Source organism: Triticum dicoccoides, chromosome 2A (assembly GCF_002162155.2).
Source record: "Triticum dicoccoides isolate Atlit2015 ecotype Zavitan chromosome 2A, WEW_v2.0, whole genome shotgun sequence".
Classification (NCBI taxonomy): domain Eukaryota; kingdom Viridiplantae; phylum Streptophyta; class Magnoliopsida; order Poales; family Poaceae; genus Triticum; species Triticum dicoccoides.
In genome coordinates this window covers 79,032,858-79,035,301 of record NC_041382.1, presented here as the reverse complement: position 1 = coordinate 79,035,301, position 2,444 = coordinate 79,032,858, and positions in this window count along the sequence as shown.

Here is a 2,444-nt window from a genome sequence, read left to right as displayed (position 1 = left end):
GGATTGAGTTGGTGTCGCCTCCTTCTCCAAAGTGCAAAGCCGTGGCGGAGGATTTCCACCGAGAGCGGCACAATGCTCGGCGCAAGGTGGCGTTCGCGAGGAACTAGACGACGCCAACCTGGGTGCTCGCGGAGGCTTGGGCCCTCGACCAGCCCAAGACCATCATCGAGTCGGACGCGGGCTCAAAACCCAATTACTCCAAGTGGGGGATAACGAAGACCAAGTGTACCTCCGCCCCAAGCCACGGATGTTGCGACTGAGTGTCTACGTCGTAGTGGCTAGGCGGGGATGTCGCGACGCCTGGCGGGCCTTCCGCCACTGGCTCGATGACGATGGCGGCTTCGGTTACGACACAGACAACGTCCGGAACTCGGCCTAGTCTTAGTTTACTTTAAGTTTAGGTTGAACTTGCTTAAATTTTGTCAGTTTAGCTTAAAATCCATTTGTGCTTGTGTTTGGTTCATTTGAAACGGGTTAGATATATGATGACTACGGTTGGATGGCTTCCACCCGGCTCGTTGTCCCCGAACTTGGAGTTACCCTAAATCTGACCCCAAAAATCTGGTATGGGTAGTCCCAAACAAGTTAGGGGAGGTTAGATCTATAAGATCTCGAAACCAACTCATTTTTTAAAAAGGAGGAAGACCCCCGGCCTCTGCATCTGGACGATGCATGCAGTCACTTATTAATTGTTCACACAAGACCTTACAAAGTAATACAACAGTAAGACTAAAGCCACCGTCTAGGCAACATCTATCGCTACTCATATACAATTGATGAAGGGATGCTGATAGTCTGGGCCTAAATACCAAATAGACCATGCAGCCAAACCTAACATCTAAGACCCGAGGTCCCATCCAGGACGCATGCGGGCATGGGGCACCCACCGGTCCGGCGCACTCCTCAACCAGGACACCTGTCGGGTATGAGGCCGCCGCAGCCACCTACCACTAGTCCATCTTTAGAGCTATACTGATGCATCTATCTTACCCGGTCTAGCTGTCGTCGATGCCACCACGACGCCAGACCGTGTCACCCTCCTGTGCGAGTCCATCTCCGCGCATCGGATGTCGAGTCACCACATTGCCATGCCAGCGAGATCCGCCGCCATCAATGAGTGAGATGACGCACCGCTCCACCAAAGAATCCTTCCTCTGGTCTCTCGATCACGTGTGTACCTCCAAAAATGACGCCCCCAAGGGGGGAACGACACCAGAGCGCCGCCGTCATCCGATCTAGGGTTTCCTCCGGAGGTAGCAGAGAGTGGCCTTGAACGTCTGCACGGTGATGCCTTCAAGAAGGGAACGATGCAGATAGCGCCGCCAACGCCGGCCTTGGCAGAAGCTGAAAGCAAGTTTTCACCCAGATCTATTCGAAGGAATCCAACTCCCGTACACGGGCGCCGCCATCACTAGGCTGAGCACACGCCGCCGCCGACACCTCCACGATGCCCAGAGGCCGCGAGACTCGCCGCCACCATGCCTGACAGGCAGCCACGGCCAGGCCGCACCACCCATATCCCATCTGGGGTCAAGAGCCCTAGGCCGCATCCGCTGTCTAGGCGGCACCACCAGACGGGGACATGCCCTCCAACCTGCCGCAAAGCGAGACGCCGCCGGAGCTCCGAAGCGCCACGCCAGCAAGCCCACTAGGAGTGACTAAGCCACCACGAGGAAGAAGGGAAGTCGCGCCAGGGGAGAAGCCCCGCCGCCGCCGGCACTGCCTGGGCTTTGCCCAGCGGTGGCTCTCGGCGGCGGCGAGGGGGAGGGGAGGGAGGAGGAAGGCCGGCGGCCGGGACAGCCAGCTTTCCCCCGTGTCGCCTCGGAGAGAAACCTAGCACGTGGATAGTTAAGGCTAGTTCTTTGGTGATATTTCAATACTTCGGGTTTCTGTTTACGGACTCCTGCCATGTCGAGTTTGGCCTACCCTGACATCTCTTGACGTTATCAAAGTAAATTGCACAAAACCATCATTTGAAGGCTAGGTTTCCAGAAAACACTACAATACATTTTTCCGACAAAAAACACCACGTCTTGCGTAATCTTTTTGCAAAAAACACCGATCGGCGGATTTGGCCGAATTAGACATGTTTTATGATAGATTGGGCCCGCTAGTCAGGGTGACATGGCACCGCCTAAGTAACGGTGACGTTGACTAACATTATCATCATGTGTGGCCCTGTGGGGGTCCACCTGTCGTTGAAAGAAAAAAGAGAAAAAAAATCTAGTGCTCGTGCCCCGCGTCGTGCCTCGCTGCTCGCCGCGTCCGCCGCTCGACGCATCCGCCGCGCGCCGCGCCTCGCCGCTGGCCACACTCGCTGCTCACGGCGCGTGCTGCTGCTGCGGCTCGAGCCGCCATGGCCTCGTCCCGCCCCTGGCCGAGGCAGAGGCCGCCGCCGGCTGAGCCTGCCGCGGCCGCTGCCTGTTGCTCACTACCGCTGCTCG